Source organism: Tachyglossus aculeatus, chromosome 15 (assembly GCF_015852505.1).
Source record: "Tachyglossus aculeatus isolate mTacAcu1 chromosome 15, mTacAcu1.pri, whole genome shotgun sequence".
Classification (NCBI taxonomy): Eukaryota; Metazoa; Chordata; class Mammalia; order Monotremata; family Tachyglossidae; genus Tachyglossus; species Tachyglossus aculeatus.
The window spans coordinates 14394904-14412983 of record NC_052080.1 but is presented as its reverse complement, the minus strand read 5'-3'; positions in this window follow the sequence as shown (position 1 = coordinate 14412983).

Here is an 18080-nt window from a genome sequence, read left to right as displayed (position 1 = left end):
CGGGGGAGAGGGAGTGGCCCCGCCCACCAATGAGAGAGCACGAGGAGACGGGGAGGGGCGGGGGGGAGAGAGGGAGCGACTTCGCCCGCCAGTCAGAGAGCGCACGAGGCGGTGCGTCCACCAATCAGAGAGCGCACGGGGAGGCGGGGAGGGGCGGGGGAGCGACTCCGCCCACCAATCAGAGACCGCACGGGGCCGTGAGTCCACCAATGAGAGCGCACGAGGAGACGGCGTGACCCCGCCCACCAAAGAAAGCACGAGGAGAAGGGGCGGGGCGGGGGAGAGAGGGAGGGACTCCGCCCGCCAATCAGAGAGCGCACAAGGCGGCACGTCCACCAATCAGAGAGCGCGCGGGGGATTGTGTCCACCAATCAGAGAACGCGCACGGCGGCGGGGCCGGGGCCAATGAAAAGCACGCGGGGCGGTCAGAAGGTCCTGGGTTCTAATCCTACGTCCCCCATTTAGCTGCGTGACCTTGGACAAGTCACTTCACTTCTCTGGGCCTCAGTTGCCCTCATCTGGAAAATGGGGACGAAGACGGTGAGCCCCACGTGGGACAAATGCCATCATTATTATAATATTATTATTACACTGTATCTCCCCCAGCGCTTAGAACAGTGCTTGGCACATAGTAAGCACTTAACAAACACCATCATTATTACATCATTACCTTGTATCTCCCCCAGCGCTTAGAACAGTGCTTGGCACATAGTAAGCGCTTAAATACCATCACAATTATTAATTATTATTATTCCCTGTGCCTCAGTTCCCTCATCTGTAAAATGGGGATGAAGACCGTGAGCCCCACGAGGGACAAATACCATAATTATTAGTATATTATTAATACCTTATATCTCCCCCAGCGTTTAGAACAGTGCTTGGCACATAGTAAGCGCTTAACAAATACCATCACTATTATTAATTATTATTATTCTCTGTGCCTCAGTTCCCTCATCTGTAAAATGGGGATGAAGGCCGTGAGCCCCATGGGGGACAAATACCGTCATTATTAGAATATTATTAATACCTTATATCTCCCCCAGTGCTTAGAACAGTGCTTGGCACATAGAAACCACTTAACAAATACCATCACTATTATTAATTATTATTATTCTCTGGGCCTCAGTTCCCTCATCTGTAAAATGGGGATTGAGACTGTGAGTCCCCCGTGGGACAAATACCATCATTATTATAATGTTATCAATACCTTGTATCTCCCCCAGCGCTTAGAACAGTGCTTGGCACATAGTAAGCGCTTAACAAATACCATCACTATTATTAATTATTATTATTCTCTGGGCCTCAGTTCCCTCATCTGTAAAATGGGGATTGAGACTGTGAGTCCCCCGTGGGACAAATACCATCATTATTATAATATTATTAATACCTTGTATCTCCCCCAGCGCTTAGAACAGTGCTTGGCATATAGTAAGCGCTTAGCAAATACCATCATTATTATTATATCATTATTATCTTGTATTTCCCCCAGCGCATAGAACAGTCCTTGGCACATAGTAAGCGCTTAACAAATACCATCATTATTATAATATTATTAATACCTTATATCTCCCCCAGTGCTTAGAACAGTGCTTGGCACATAGTAAGCGCTTAACAAATACCATCATTATTATTAATTATTATTATTTTCTGTGCCTCAGTTCCCTCATCTGTAAAATGGGGATTGAGACTGTGAGTCCCCCATGGGACAAATACCATCCTTATTAGAATATCAGTAATACCTTATATCTCCCCCAGCGCTTAGAACAGTGCTTGGCACATAGTAAGCGCTTAACAAATACCATCATTATTATTTCTTATTATCATTCTCTGGGCCTCAGTTCCCTCATCTGTAAAATGGGGGTGAAGGCCGTGAGCCCCACGGGGTACAAATACCGTCATTATTAGAATATTATTATTACCTTATATCTTCCCCAGCGCTTAGAACAGTGCTTGGCACATAGTAAGTGCTTAACAAATACCATCATTATTATAATATTATTACCTTGTATCTCCCCCAGCGCTTAGAACAGTGCTTGGCACATAGTAAGCGCTTAACAAATACCATCATTATTATCATATTATTACCTTGGATCTCCCCCAGCGCTTAGAACAGTGCTTGGCACATAGTAAGCGCTTAACAAATACCATCATTATTATTAATAGTACAATGCTTGGCACATAGTAAGCGCTTAACAAATGCCATCATTATTATTATTATTATTATTAATTATTATTATTCTCTGTGCCTCAGTTCCCTCCTTTGTAAAATGGGGATTGAGACTGTGAGCCCCATTTAGGCCAGGGACTGTGTCCAAAACTGATTTGCCCGTATCCTCCCCGGCGCTTAGTACAGTGCCTGGCACCAAGTAAGCGCTTCCCCAGTGCTTAGCACAGTGCTCTGCACACAGTAAGCGCTCAATAAATACAATTGATTGATTGATGAACAAACAGCATTATTATTACCACTGAGGGTGGAGAATTGAATCCCCATTTTCCAGGTGCATTCGTTCAGTCGTACTTATTGAGCGCTTACTGTGTGCAGAGCACTGTACTAAGCGCTTGGGAAGTACAAATCAGCAACATTTTGAGGCGAGTTTGACTTTGTGGCAAACTCGTTGTGGGCAGGGAATGGGTCTATTTAATGTTCTACTGGACTCTCCCAAGCGCTTAGTACAGTGCTCAGCACACAGTAAGCGCTCACTAAATCCCACTGCTGCTGCTGCTGCTGATAATGAATAATGATGGTGGATTTTATGGTATTTGGTTTTCTTTGAAATTGTATTTATTAAGCACTTACTATGTGTTGCATTTTATTCTCCCTAGCGCTTAGTACAGTGTTCTGCTCACTGTAAGCGCTCACCAAATATCACTACTGCTGGTAATGAATAATGATTGTGGGTTTTTATGGTATTTGGCTTTCTTTGAAATTGTCTTTGTTAAGCACTTAGTGTGTTGCATTTTATTCTCCCGAGCGCTTAGTACAGTGCTCTGCACACTGTAAGCGCTCAATAAATCCGACTGCTGCTGCTGATGATGATAATGAATAATGATGATGGTTTTTTATGGTATTTAGCTTTCTTTGAAATTGTATTTGTTAATCACTTAGTATGTGTTGCATTTTATTCTCCCTAGCGCTTAGTACAGTGCTCTGCACACTGTAAGCGCTCACTAAACATCACTGCTGCTGCTGATGGTGATAATGAATAATGATGGTGGTTTTTTATGGTATTTGGCTTTCTTTGAAATTGTATTTGTTAATCACTTAGTATGTGTTGTATTTTATTCTCCCTAGCGCTTAGTACAATGTTCTGCACACTGTAAGCGCTCACTACATACCACTGCTGCTGACAATGATGATAACGAATAATGATGGTGGTTTTTTATGGTATGTGGGTGTTTTTGAAAGTGTATTTGTTAAGCACTTACTATGTGTTGCATTTTATTCGCCCTAGCGCTTAGTACAGTGTTCTGCTCACTGTAAGCGCTCACTAAATATTGCTGCTGCTGCTGCTGCTGCTGCTGCTAATGAATAATGATGGTGGTTTTTAATGGTATTTGGCTTTCTTTGAAATTGTCTTTGTTAAGCACTTACTATGTGTTGTATTTTATTCTCCCTAGTGCTTAGTACAGTGTTCTGCTCACTGTAAGCGCTCACTAAATACCACTACTGCTGGTAATGAATAATGATTGTGGGTTTTTATGGTATTTGGCTTTCTTTGAAATTGTATTTGTTAAGCACTTAGTATGTGTTGTATTTTATTCTCCCTAGCGCTTAGTACAGTGTTCTGCTCACTGTAAGCGCTCACCAAATATCACCGCTGCTTCTGATGATGATAATGAATAATGATGGTGGTTTTTTATGGCATTTGGCTTACTTTGAAATTGTCTTTGTTAAGCACTTAGTATGTGTTGCATTTTATTCTCCCTAGCGCTTAGTACAGTGTTCTCCACACTGTAAGCGCTCACTAAATACCACTGCTGCTGCTGATGATGATAATGAATAATGATGGTGGTTTTTTATGGTATTTGGCTTTCTTTGAAGTTGTATTTGTTAAGCACTTACTATGTGTTGTATTTTATTCTCCCTAGCGCTTAGTACAGTGTTCTGCTCACTGTAAGTGCTCACTAAATATTGCTGCTGCTGCTGCTAATGAATAATGATGGTGGTTTTTAATGGTATTTGGCTTTCTTTGAAATTGTCTTTGTTAAGCACTTACTATGTGTTGTATTTTATTCTCCCTAGTGCTTAGTACAGTGTTCTGCTCACTGTAAGCGCTCACTAAATACCGCTGCTGCTGGTAATGAATAATGATTGTGGGTTTTTATGGTATTTGGCTTTCTTTGAAATTGTATTTGTTAAGCACTTAGTATGTGTTGTGTTTTATTCTCCCTAGCGCTTAGTACAGTGCTCTGCACACTGTAAGCACTCACTAAATCCTGCTGCTGCTGATAATGAATAATGATGGTGGTTTTTTTATGGTATTTGGCTTTCTTTGAAATTGTCTTTGTTAAGCTCTTAGTATGTGTTGCGTTTTATTCTCCCTAGCGCTTAGTACAGTGCTATGCACACTGTAAATGCTCACTAAATACCACTGCTGCTGACGATGATGATAACGAATAATGATGGTGGTTTTTTTATACTATGTGGGTTTTTTGAAATTGTCTTTGTTAAGCACTTACTATGTTGCATTTTATTCTCCCTAGCGCTTAGTACAGTGCTCTGCGCACTGTAAGCGCTCACTAAATACCACTGCTGCTGCTGCTGCTGATAATGAATAATGATGGTGGTTTTTTTATGGTATGTGGGTTTTTTTGAAATTGTCTTTGTTAAGCACTGACTATGTTGCGTTTTATTCTCCCTAGCGCTTAGTACAGTGCTCTGCACACTGTAAGCGCTCACTTAATACCGCTGCTGCTGCTGCTGATGATAATGAATAATGATGGTGGTTTTTTATGGTATTTAGCTTTCTTTGAAATTGTCTTTGTTAAGCACTTACTATGTGTTGCATTTTATTCTCCCTAGCGCTTAGTACAGTGTTCCGCACACTGTAAGCGCTCACTAAATACTGCTACTTATGATGATGATAATGAATAATGATGGTGGTTTTTAATGGTATTTGGCTTTCTTTGAAATTGTCTTTGTTAAGCACTAAGTGTGTGTTGTGTTTTATTTTCCCTAGCGCTTAGTACAGTGCTCTGCACACTGTAAGCGCTCACTAAATACCACTGCTGCTGCTGATGATGATAATGAATAATGATGGTGGTTTTTTATGGCACTTGGCTTTCTTTGAAATTGTCTTTGTTAAGCAGTATGTGTTGCATTTTATTCTCCTTAGCGCTTAGTACAGTGTTCTGCACACCGTAAGCGCTCAGTAAATACCACTGCTGCTGCTGATGATGATAATGAATAATGATGGTGTTTTTTGTGGTATTTAGCTTTCTTTGAAATTGTCTTTGTTAAGCACTTACTGTGTTGCATTTTATTCTCCCTAGCGCTTAGTACAGTGTTCCGCACACTGTAAGCGCTCACTAAATACTGCTACTTATGATGATGATAATGAATAATGATGGTGGTTTTTAATGGTATTTGGCTTTCTTTGAAATTGTCTTTGTTAAGCACTAAGTGTGTGTTGTGTTTTATTTTCCCTAGCGCTTAGTACAGTGCTCCTCACACTGTAAGCGCTCACTAAATACCACTGCTGCTGCTGATGATGATAATGAATAATGATGGTGGTTTTTTATGGCACTTGGCTTTCTTTGAAATTGTCTTTGTTAAGCAGTATGTGTTGCATTTTATTCTCCTTAGCGCTTAGTACAGTGTTCTGCACACCGTAAGCGCTCAGTAAATACCACTGCTGCTGCTGATGATGATAATGAATAATGATGGTGTTTTTTGTGGTATTTAGCTTTCTTTGAAATTGTCTTTGTTAAGCACTTACTGTGTTGCATTTTATTCTCCCTAGCGCTTAGTACAGTGTTCCGCACACTGTAAGCGCTCACTAAATACTGCTACTTATGATGATGATAATGAATAATGATGGTGGTTTTTAATGGTATTTGGCTTTCTTTGAAATTGTCTTTGTTAAGCACTAAGTATGTGTTGTGTTTTATTTTCCCTAGCGCTTAGTACAGTGCTCTGCACACTGTAAGCGCTCACTAAATACCACTGCTGCTGCTGCTGATGATAATGAATAATGATGGTGGTTTTTATGGTATTTGGCTTTCTTTGAAATTGTCTTTGTTAAGCACTATGTGTTGCATTTTATTCTCCTTAGCGCTTAGTACAGTGTTCTGCACACTGTAAGCGCTCAGTAAATACCACTGCTGCTGCTGATGATGATAATGAATAATGATGGTGGTTTTTTATGGTATTTAGCTTTCTTTGAAATTGTCTTTGTTAAGCACTTACTGTGTTGCATTTTATTCTCCCTAGCGCTAAGTACAGTGTTCCGCACACTGTAAGCGCTCACTAAATACTGCTACTTATGATGATGATAATGAATAATGATGGTGGTTTTTAATGGTATTTGGCTTTCTTTGAAATTGTCTTTGTTAAGCAGTATGTGTTGTGTTTTATTTTCCCTAGCGCTTAGTACAGTGCTTTGCACACTGTAAGCGCTCACTAAATACTGGTGCTGCTGCTGCTGCTGCTGATAATGAATAATGATGGTGGTTTTTTATGATATTTAGCTTTCTTTGAAATTGTCTTTGTTAAGCACTTACTATGTATTGCATTTTACTCTCCCTTCCGCTTAGTACAGTGCTATGCACACTGTAAACGATCACTAAATACCGCTGCTGCTGATGATAATGAATAATGATGGTGGTTTTTTTATGGTATTTGGCTTTCTTTGAAATTGTATTTGTTAAGCACTTACTATGTGTTGTATTTTATTCTCCCTAGCGCTTAGTACAGTGCTCTGCACACTGTAAGCGCTCACTAAATACCACTGCTACTGCTGATGATGATAATGAATAATGATGGTGGTTTTTTATGGTATTTGGCTTTCTTTGAAATTGTATTTGTTAAGCACTTACTATGTGTTGCATTTTATTCTCCCTAGCGCTTAGTACAGTGTTCTGCTCACTGTAAGCGCTCACTAAATATTGCTGCTGCTGCTGCTGCTGATAATGAATAATGATGGTGGTTTTTAATGGTATTTGGCTTTCTTTGAAATTGTCTTTGTTAAGCACTTACTATGTGTTGTATTTTATTCTCCCTAGCGCTTAGTACAGTGTTCTGCTCACTGTAAGCGCTCACTAAATACCACTACTGCTGGTAATGAATAATGATTGTGGGTTTTTATGGTATTTGGCTTTCTTTGAAATTGTCTTTGTTAAGCACTTAGTGTGTTGCATTTTATTCTCCCTAACGCTTAGTACAGTGTTCTGTACACTGTAAGCGCTCACTAAATCCCACTGCTGCTGCTGATGATAAGGAATAATGATGGGGTTTTTTATGGTATTTGGCTTTCTTTGAAATTGTATTTGTTAATCACTGACTATGTGCTGTATTTTATTCTCCCTAGCGCTTAGTACAGTGCTCTGCACACTGTAAGCGCTCACTAAATACCGCTGCTGCTGCTGCTGCTGCTGATGATGATAATGAATAGTGATGGTGGTTTTTTAGGGTATTTGGCTTTCTTTGAAATTGTATTTGTTAAGCACTTACTATGTGCTGTATTTTATTCTCCCTAGCGCTTAGTACAGTGCTCTGCACACTATAAGCGCTCACTAAATACCGCTGCTGCTGCTTCTGCTGATGATAATGAAAAATGGTGGTTTTTTTATGGTATTTAGCTTTCTTTGAAGTTGTCTTTGTTAAGCACTTACTGTTTTGCATTTTATTCTCCCTAGCGCTTAGTACAGTGCTCTGCACACTGTAAGCGCTCACTAAATACTGCTGCTGCTGCTGATGATAAGGAATAATGATGGTGGTTTTTAATGGTATTTGGCTTTCTTTGAAATTGTCTTTGTTAAGCACTTAGTATGTGTTGTGTTTTATTTTCCCTAGCACTTAGTACAGTGCTCTGCACACTGTGTACGATCACTAAATACCGCTGCTGCTGATGATAATGAATAATGATGGTGGTTTTTTATGCTATTTAGCTTTCTTTGAAATTGTCTTTGTTAAGCACTTACTGTGTGTTGCATTTTATTCTCCCTTCCGCTTAGTACAGTGTTCTGCACACTGTAAGCGCTCACTAAATCCCGCTGCTGCTGCTGCCGATGATAATGAATAATGTTGGTGGTTTTTTATGGTATTTGGCTTTCTTTGAAATTGTATTTGTTAAGCACTTAGTGTGTTGCATTGTATTCTTCCTAGCGCCTAGTACAGTGCTCTGCACACTGTAAGCACTCACTAAATACCACTGCTGCTGCTGCTGATGATAATGAATAATGATGGTGGTTTTTTATGGTATTTGGCTTTCTTTGAAATTGTATTTGTTAAGCACTGACTGTGTGTTGCATTTTATTCTCCCTAGCGCTTAGTACAGTGCTCTGCACACTGTAAGCACTCACTAAATACCGCTGCTGCTGCTGCTGATGATAATGAATAATGGTGGTGGTTTTTTAGGGTATTTAGCTTTCTTTGAAGTTGTCTTTGTTAAACACTTACTGTGTTGCATTTTATTCTCCCTTAGCACTTAGTACAGTGCTCTGCACACTGTAAGCGCTCACTTAATACCGCTGCTGTTGATGATGATGATAATGAATAATGATAGTGTTTTTTTATGGTATTCAGCTTTCTTTGAAATTGTCTTTGTTAAGCACTATGTGTTGCATTTTATTCTCCCTAGCGCTTAGTACAGTGCTCTGCACACTGTAAGCGCTCACTAAATCCTGCTGCTGCTGATAATGAAAAATGATCGTGGGTTTTTATGGTATTTGGATTTCTTTGAAATTGTCTTTGTTAAGCACTTACTATGTGTTGCATTTTATTCTCCCTGGCGCTTAATACAGTGTTCTGCACACTGTAAGCGCTCACTAAACACCACTGCTGCTGCTGCTGCTGATAATGAATAATGATGGTGGGTTTTTATGGTATTTGGCTTTCTTTGAAATTGTATTTGTTAAGCACTGACTTTGGGTTGTATTTTATTCTCCCTAACGCTTAGTACAGTGTTCTGCACACTGTAAGCGCTCACTAAATACCACTGCTGCTGATGATGATGATAATGAATAATGATGGTGGTTTTTATGGTATTTGGCTTTCTTTGAAAAGCACTTACTATGTGTTGCATTTTATTCTCCCTAGTGCTTAGTACAGTGCTCTGCACACTGTAAGTGCTCACTAAATATCGCTGCTGCTGAATAATGATGGTGGTTTTTTTATGGTATGTGGGTTTTTTGAAATTGTTAAGCACTGACTGTGTGTTGCATTTTACTCTCCCTAACGCTTAGTACAGTGCTCTGCACACTGTGAGCGCTCACTAAATACCAGTGCTGCTGCTGATAATGAATAATGATTGTGGGCTTTTATGGTATTTGGCCTTCTTTGAAATTGTATTTGTTAAGCACTGACTATGTGTTGCATTTTATGCTTTGCACATAGTAAGCGCTTAATAAATGCTATCAATCAATCAATAAATGCCATCATTATTTTTATTATTCTAATCCCGGCTCCGCCACTTGTCAGCTGGGTGACTTTGGAAGAGTCACTTCACTTCTCTGTGCCTCAGTTCCCTCATCTGGAAAATGGGGTTGAAGACTGTGAGCCCCCCGTGGGAGACCCTGATCACCTTGTATCCCCCCTCCCCAGCGCTTAGAACAGTGCTTTGCACATAGTAAGCGCTTAACAAATGCTGCCATCAGCATCATCATTCATTCATTCATTTGTATTTATTGAGCGCTTACTGTGTGCAGAGCACTGTACTAAGCGCTTGGGAAGTCCATATAGAGCCGGTCCCTACCCAACAGCGGGCTCACATCTAGAAGGGGGAGACGGACAACAAAACCAAATATATTAACAAAATAAAATAAATAGAATAGACATGTACAAGGCAGGCAATAGATATGCCTATCATTATTATTCTATTATATCATTATTATTATATGTATATATGTTTGTACGTATTTATTACTCTATTTTACTTGTCCATATCTATTCTATTTATTTTATTTTGTTAATATGTTTGGTTTTGTTCTCTGTCTCCCCCTTCTAGACTGTGAGCCTGCTGTTGGGTAGGGACTGTCTTTCTATGTTGCCAACTTGTACTTCCCAAACGCTTATATTTATTATATATATAATTGTTTACTTGCCTGGTGAGATATATATATATATATATAAATTTATATATATATATATATATATATATATATATATATATAAATCATTTACTTGCCTGGTGAAATTTATATATATCTCTGGGGAAGTTACAAGGTGATCAGGTTGTCCCCTGTGGGGCTCACAGTCAATCCCCATTTTACAGATGAGGTCACTGAAGAAAAGAGAAGTGACTTAATAATAATAATAATAATAATAATAATAATGGCATTTATTCAGCGCTTACTATGTGCAAAGCACTGTTCTAAGCGCTGAGGAAGTTACAAGGTGAGCAGGTTGTCCGACACGGGGCTCACAGTCTTCATCCCCATTTTCCAGATGAGGTCACTGAGGCCCAGAGAAGCGAAGTGACTTGTCCAAAGTCCCACAGCTGACAGGTGGCAGGGCCGGGATTCGAACCCACGACCTCGGGCTCCTTAGCCCGGGCTCTTTCCACTGAGCCACGCTGCTCTTTGTCATCAGGTTTTGTCATTTCACTAAATCCCTAACCCGTCACTGGGCTGGCTATTTATCCCACAATATACAATATAACATGCAGTTCTCTTTGAAAAAATACCCTCCAATTATTCAGAAAGTCTCCCTACTGATCTAGCACCAAAGCAAACCTCTTCCTTTTTTTTAAATGGTATTTGTTATGTACTTACTATAATAATAATAATAATAATAATAATAATAATAATAATAATAGTGATGGCATTTATTAAGCGCTTATGATGCCGCTCATTTGGGAAAGTTGGAAAATGCGCCTTTTCATCTCTAATTGAATTCTCTCGTGCATCGTGCCCCTCGTATTTCACGTTTCGACGACAAGGAAAAGAATTTTGTATTTGGATAATACACTTTTCTCACTTGCCATCGGCGACCTTCGGCTCAATTGCCTCTCCCCGGAGACGCGGGGTATGATAGAATTGAATCCGATTCCTTATTCATAGGGGCAAAAAAAAGTTCCACTTTAATCTGAATATTCAGCATTTCCCGCCGGTCAGGGTGATAGATAGCACGCGGGAGTGCTTTCGGGCCAGGTAATCGGCTGGTAGAATACAGCCTGGTATTGGAAAAAATAATGAAGTCTATTCAATATTCTCAGAAGGGACCGGGATTCGCATTACCGGGAACAAGTTGGGGGCTTTTTCTTATTACCTTGCCCATAACATCTCCATTGCAAAAAGCGCCGTCAAAAATTAAGAATTTATGTAGGTTGGAGCGCGTGAAATGCAGTAGCAGCCGAGGGTAAAGGGGAGAAGGGAAGATTCCGGTGGCGGAAAAAATGGGAATGATGGGAAGAAGTGTAACTACTCAACGGGTGATGTCCTTTCCTTCCGAGACAGTGGCCTGTTGGAAAAATTCCCCCGTTTGGATAGGCCCCTTTTCTTCCCCCATTCCTCGGCCCCACGGCATTTCCATCCGTAACCAGGATTTACTTATTTTTATTAACGTCTCTCCGCCCCTTCTAGACTGTGAGCCCACTGTTGGGTAGGGAACGTCTCTATATGTTGCCAACTTGGACTTCCCAAGCGCTTAGTCCAGTGCTCTGCACACAGTAAGCGCTCAATAAATACGATTGATTGATTCCGTACTTCCCAAGCGCTTAGTCCAGTGCTCTGCACACAGTAAGCACTCAATAAATACGATTGATTGATTGATTGGTGCCGTACTTCCCAAGCACTTAGTCCAGTGCTCTGCACACAGCAAGCACTCAATAAATACGAATGATTGATTGATTGATTGATTCCGTACTTACCAAGCGCTTAGTCCAGTGTTCTGCACAAAGTAAGTGCTCAATAAATACGATTGAATGAATGAGTGAATGTTGGGTAGGGACCGTCTCTATATGTTGCCAACTTGTACTTCCCAAGCGCTTAATCCAGTGCTCTGCAGACAGTAAGTGCTTAATAAATACAATTGGATGAATGAATGAATATTTATTTTACTTGTACATATTTATTCTATTTATTTTATTTGGTTAATATGTTTTGTTGTCTGTCTCCCCCTTCTAGACTGTGAGCCCGCTGTTGGGTAGGGACCGTCTCTAGATGTTGCCAACTTGGACTTCCCAAGCGCTTAGTACAGTGCTCTGCATACAGTAAGCGCTCAATAAATACGATTGAATGAATGAATGTTGGGTAGGGACCGTCTCTAGATGTTGCCAACTTGTCCTTCCCAAGCGCTTAGTCCAGTGCTCTGCACACAGTAAGCGCTCAATAAATACAATTGAATGAATGAATGATTGTTGGGTAGGTACCGTCTCTATATGTTGCCAACTTGGACTTCCCAAGCGCTTAGTCCAGTGCTCTGCACACAGTAAGCACTCAATAAATACAATTGAATGATTGAATGAATATTTATTTTACTTGTACGTATTTATTCTATTCATTTTATTTGGTTAATATGTTTTGTTGTCCGTCTCCCCCTTCTCGACTGTGAGCCCGCTGTTGGGTGGGGACCGTCTCTAGATGTTGCCAACTTGGACTTCCCAAGCGCTTAGTCCAGTGCTCTGCACACAGTAAGCACTCAATAAGTACAATTGAATGAATGAATGAATATTTATTTTACTTGTACGTATTTATTCTATTTATTTTATTTGGTTAATATGTTTTGCTCTCTGTCTCCCCCTTCTAGACTGTGAGCCCGCTGTTGGGTAGGGACCGTCTCTCTATGTTGCCAACTTGGACTTCCCAAGCGCTTAGTACAGTGCTCTGCACCCAGTAAGCGCTCAATAAATACGATTGAATGAATGAATGTTGGGTAGGGACCGTCTCTAGATGTTGCCAACTTGGACTTCCCAAGCGCTTAGTCCAGTGCTCTGCACCCAGTAAGCGCTCAATAAATACAATTGAACGAATGAATGATTGTTGGGTAGGTACCGTCTCTATATGTTGCCAACTTGGACTTCCCAAGCGCTTAGTCCAGTGCTCTGCACACAGTAAGCGCTCAATAAATACGATTGATTGAATGAATGAATGAATGAACTCATTGTGGGCAGGGAATGTGTCTGTTACATTGTTCGATTGTCCTCTCCCAAGCGCTTAGCGCAGCGCTCTGCACACAGTAAGCGCTCAGTAAAGATGATTTATTTGTTGATTCCTATCTGTAATTTATTCAGTTATATTAAAGTCCATCCCCCCCTCTAGACTGTCAGTTCGTCGGAGGCAGGAAACGTGCCACCTATTCATCCAACCGTGTTTATTGAGCGCTTACTGTGTGCAGAGCGCTGCTCTAAGCGCTTGGAAAGTACAGTTTGGCGACAAATAAACCCTCCCTACCCACCAGCGGGCTCACAGGCCTCCCAACGCTGTTCCACTGGACTCTCCCAAGCGCTCAGTACATCATCATCATCATCAATCGTATTTATTGAGCGCTTACTATGTGCAGAGCACTGTACTAAGCGCTTGGGAAGTACAAGTTGGCAACATCTAGAGACAGTCCCTACCCAACAGTGGGCTCACAGTCTAAAAGGGGGAGTCAGAGAACAAAACCAAACATACTAACAAAATAAAATAAATAGAATAGATATGTACAAATAAATAAATAAATAAATGGAGTAAAAAAATATGTACAAACATATATACATACAGTGTTCTGGACGTTTTCAGCCCTCAATAGGTAGGATTGATCGATGGATTGATATCTGTAATTTAGTTTTTTACATTAACGTACCTCTCCCCCTCTAGACTGTCAGCTTGCTGCGGGAAGGGAATGTTTCTACCCACTCTGTTGTACTTTCCCAAGTACAATCCGCGGTACGCGCTCAACCAGTAGGACTTATCGACTGATTGACATCCATAATTTATATTAAAATGCATCTCTCCCCCTGGACTGTAAGCTCGTTGTGGGCAGGGACTGGTTGTACCAGCTCTAAGGTCCTCTCCCAAGTGCTTAGTATAGCGCTCTGCATGCAGGCAGCGCTCCATAAATAGGATTTAATTTGTTGACTGATATCCACCATTTATTTATATTAATGTCCACCTCCCCCTCTAGACTGCCAGCTCGTTGTGGGCAGGGAACGTGCCTACAAACTCAGTTGAATTATAATAATAATAATAATAATGGCATTTATTAAGCGCTTACTAGATGCCAAGCACCGTTCTAAGCGCTGGGGAGGTTTCAAGGTGATCAGGTTTTCCCACGGGGGGCTCACAGTCTTCATCCCCATTTTACAGATGAGGTAACAGGCTCAGAGAATAATAATAATGATGGTATTTGTTAGGCGCTTACTATGTGCCAAGCACCGTTCTAAGCACTGGGGAGATTACAAGGTGATCGGGTTGTCCCACGGGGGGGTCACCGTCTTCATCCCCATTTTACAGATGAGGTAGCTGAGGCCCAGAGAAGTGAAGTGAGTCGCCCAAAGTCACGCAGCTGACAATTGGCGGAGCTGGGATTTGAACCCACGACCTCTGACTCCAAAGCCCGGGCTCTTTCCACTGAGCCACGCTGCTTCTACTGTATATATGTATATATTTGTATATATGTATATATGTTTGTACATATTTATTACTCTATTTATTTATTTATTTATTTTACTTGTCCATATCTATTCTATTTATTTTATTTTGTTGGTATGTTTGGTTTTGTTCTCTGTCTCCCCCTTTTAGACTGTGAGCCCACTGTCGGGTAGGGACCGCCTCTAGATGTTGCCAATTTGTACTTCCCAAGCGCTTAGTACAGTGCTCTGCACACAGTAAGCGCTCAATAAATATGATTGATTGATTGATTGACGTCCAAGTAGAGATGTCTTGAAGGAGGGAGGAAATGTGAGACTGCAGAGAGGGAGAGAGATCAGGGCTGGAGATGGACAACTGGGGATGTCATTAATTCATTCATTCAGTCGTGTTTATTGAGCGCCTACTGTGTGCAGAGCACTGTACTAAGCGCTTGACAGCCAGTCAGTGGTATTTGCTGAGCACTTACTTCTACTACTAATGATAATAATGGCATTTGTTAAGCGCTTACTATGTGCAGAGCACTGTACGCAGCGCTTGGGAGAGTACAAGTGAGAAGCAGCGTGGCTCAATGGAAAGAGCCCGGGCTTTGGAGTCAGAGGTCATGGGTTCAAATCCTGGCTCCGCCAATTGTCAGCTGGGTGACTTGGGGCGAGTCACTTCACTTCTCTGGGCCTCAGTGACCTCGTCTGGAAAATGGGGATGAAGACTGGGAGCCCCCCGGGGGACAACCTGATCACCTTGTAACCTCCCCAGTGCTTAGAACAGTGCTTTGCACATAGTAAGTGCTTAATAAATGCCATCATTATTATTATTATTTAAATCCCTGCACATAGTAAGTGCTTAATAAATGCCATCATTATTATTATTATTTAAATCCCGGCTCCGCCAATTGTCTGCTAGGTGGCTTTTGAGAGAGTCACTTCACTTCTCTGTGCCTCAGTGACCTCATCTGGAAAATGGGGATGAAGACTGGGAGCCCCCCGGGGGCAATCTGATCACCTTGTAACCTCCCCAACGCTTAGAATGGTGCTTTGCACATAGTAAGTGCTTAATAAATGCCATTATTATTATTATTACAATAGAACAATTATTATTATTATTACTATTACAATTATTATTACAATTATTACAATATTACAATTATTACAATAGAACAATATGTCCGTCTCAGGAACTAGATCTTCCCGACCTAGGCCTAGAAGGGGCAAAGGAATGGTGTCTCCTCATTCCCAACATTCGGAATCTTCGGGAATGAGATGGGACGTGCTTTCCTTTTATAGCTCTGCAAACTTTTCCGTTGAAGTGGCATTTTCTGGCAGAAACAGGGACATCCAGTCAGATCTGGGTTACGGGAAGCCGGTCATTATCTCGGAATCTGCTCCCGGACCATTTTTTAACTTCCCTATCCAGGGCAAATCTCCCGGCCCGAGTTCCTTTCATAATCTCCCTGTGAATATTGGTCCCGTCGGTTTAAATTTAGTGAGGGCTAACCAATCTGCCACCCTTGTAGAGAGGGAAAGAGCCCGGTTGTGGGTTCAGATCCCGACTCCGCCACTTGTCAGCTGGGTGACTTCGGGCGAGTCGCTTCCCTTCTCTGTAAAATGGGGACGAAGACTGTAAGCCCCCCATGGGACAACCTGATTACCTTGGAACCTCCCCAGCGCTTAGAACAGGGCTTTGCACATAGTAAGCGCTTAATAAATGCCATCGTTATCATTATTATTATTCTCTGGGCCTCAGTGACCTCATCTGGAAAATGGGGACGAAGACTGTAAGCCCCCCATGGGACAACCTGATTACCTTGGAACCTCCCCAGCGCTTTAGAACAGGGCTTTGCACATAGTAAGCGCTTAATAAATGCCATCATTATTATTATTATTATTCTCTGGGCCTCAGTGACCTCATCTGTAAAATGGGGGCGAAGACTGTAAGCCCCCCATGGGACAACCTGATTACCTTGGAACCTCCCCAGCGCTTAGAACAGGGCTTTGCACATAGTAAGCGCTTAATAAATGCCATTATTATTATTATTATTATTCTCTAGGCCTCACTGACCTTATCTGGAAAATGGGGACGAAGACTGTAAGCCCCACCATGGGACAACCTGATTACCTTGGAACCTCCCCAGCGCTTAGAACAGTGCTTTGCACATAGTAAGGGCTTAATAAATGCCATCATTATCATTATTATCATTCTCTGGGCCTCAGTGACCTCATCTGTAAAATGGGGACGAAGACTGTAAGCCCCCCATGGGACAACCTGATCACCTTGGAACCTCCCCAGCGCTTAGAACAGGGCTTTGCACATAGTAAGCGCTTAATAAATGCCATCATTATTATTATTATTATTCTCTGGGCCTCAGTGACCTCATCTGGAAAATGGGGGTTATGACTGGGAGCCCCCCCGTGGGACAACCTGATCACCTTGGAACCTCCCCAGCGCTTAGAACAGGGCTTTGCACATAGTAAGCGCTTAATAAATGCCATCGTTATCATTATTATTATTCTCTGGGCCTCAGAGAGGCTGGGGAGGTTACAAGGTGATCAGGTTGTCCCACGGGGGGGCTCCCAGTCTTCATCCCCATTTTCCAGATGAGGGAACTGAGGCGCAGAGAAGTGAAGCAACTGGCCCAAAGTCACACAGCTGACAAGTGGCGGAGCCGGGATTTGAACCCAGGACCTCTGACTCCAAAGCCCGGGCTCTTTCCACGGAGCCACGCTGCTTCTTAAGCGCTTACTGTGCGCCAGGCACCGTACTAAGCGGGTAGGGACTGTCTCTATATGTTGCCAACTTGGACTTCCCAAGCGCTTAGTACAGTGCTCTGCACACAGTAAACGCTCAATAAATACGATTGATTGATTGATTGATTAAGCTAATCGGATTGGACATAGTCCTTGTCCGTCAATCAATTCTGTTCCTTGAGTACTTACTGTGTGTAGAGCACTGTACTAGGCGCTTGGGAGACTACAATAACACAGGCAGTAATAATGATGGTATTTGTTAAGCGCTTACTATGTGCCAAGCACTGTTCTAAGCGCTGAGGGAGATCCAAGGTAATAATATGATAATAATGATGGTATTTGTTAAGCGCTTACTATGTGCCAAGCACTGTTCTAAGCGCTGGGGGAGATACAAGGTAATAATATTATAATAGTGATGGTATTTGTTAAGCGCTTACTATGTGCCAAGCACTGTTCTAAGCGCTGGGAGAGATATAAGGTATTAATAATATTCTAATAATGACGGTATTTGTCCCCCGTGGGGCTCACGGCCTTCATCCCCATTTTACAGATGAGGGAACTGAGGCCCAGAGAATAATAATAATTAATAATAGTGATGGTATTTGT